Below are 1,211 nucleotides of genomic sequence, written 5' to 3'. Positions count from 1 at the left end.
AAAAAAAAAAAAAGTGCGTCAAAATCAACATTGCAGATACGTGAATGATTAACATTAGTATATATACATATATATCTGTATATATATTTTATGTATATATATTTTATTGTATAAAGTTTGATGTCAAAATTACTCATTAACAAGATCGTGACATGTGTCAATTGTATCATTTAAATGTTGACACATGTCAATTCTAAATTTATTAAAAATTTTAAAAATAAAAATGTAAAAATTCAAAATCTACTATAAAAAAGTTTTATATAAAAGTAAAATAGAGAAAGAAAAATATAATTTTATTTAGAATCTTTTAAAGAAAAAAAAATCTTTGTAAACTTCCAAATATAAAACAAACACAGTTTTAAAAATATTAAAAGACAATTATAAGGAAATTAAAAAAATTTAAACAGCTTTAAAATTTAGAAAAATGTAAATACTCACCTTTACATAAAAAAAAGATTGATGAAGTAAAAAAAATAAAAAAATAGATCGTCTTATATCTTTTTCACCAATCAAATAATTTATTCAAAAAAACTGCTATTGTAATATTTAAGATAAGAGTTTGTAAGATTAACATATACGTTTTTGTAACTATAAAAATGTTAAAGTGAAGAGACATATAATAGATTATTTAATGTGTTCATAAAAACAATTTGTTGGTAGTAGTAAATATTAAAGATTATATTTTAAGAGTAAAAATTAGATTTTAACAGTAAAATATATTTGTGTGTACAAATATACTTTTATTAGTAAAGTAGATAGTAGATTTGTAAATGGATATACATTAGTGTATTATAGCAAGAAAAAAACAACTATTTTCTATAACCAAAAGTTTTTTGTTTGTCAACCATTGGGCCACAACTGGCCGGCCCATTAGCCAAATTCCTACATTCGTATGAAGTAGGACTCGATCCCTGGTGTAATGGTGCCTTCTGCAAATGAGCTTACCTCCTGCCACTGCTCTAAGACTACTTCACTTTATAACTAAAAGTTTATCTCATTACTTTTATACATTGTTTTACTGACGAAAAAATAAATATATATTATTTGTTAAATTTTATTTTATTTTAATAACTTTGAACCATCTACAATTATTTTCTTTAAATAAAAATGTATCTATTTACTTTTTATTTTTCAACCAAATAATAAATTAAAAGGAAATTTCTCGGTTAGTTGTCCAAGCTGGAGGGAAGGAATTTACAAAAGAAACTTTA

This window comes from Camelina sativa, chromosome 5 (genome assembly GCF_000633955.1).
Source record: "Camelina sativa cultivar DH55 chromosome 5, Cs, whole genome shotgun sequence".
Taxonomy (NCBI): Eukaryota; Viridiplantae; Streptophyta; class Magnoliopsida; order Brassicales; family Brassicaceae; genus Camelina; species Camelina sativa.
The sequence above is the reverse complement of the archived record's forward strand: the minus strand, read 5'-3'. Positions refer to the sequence as shown.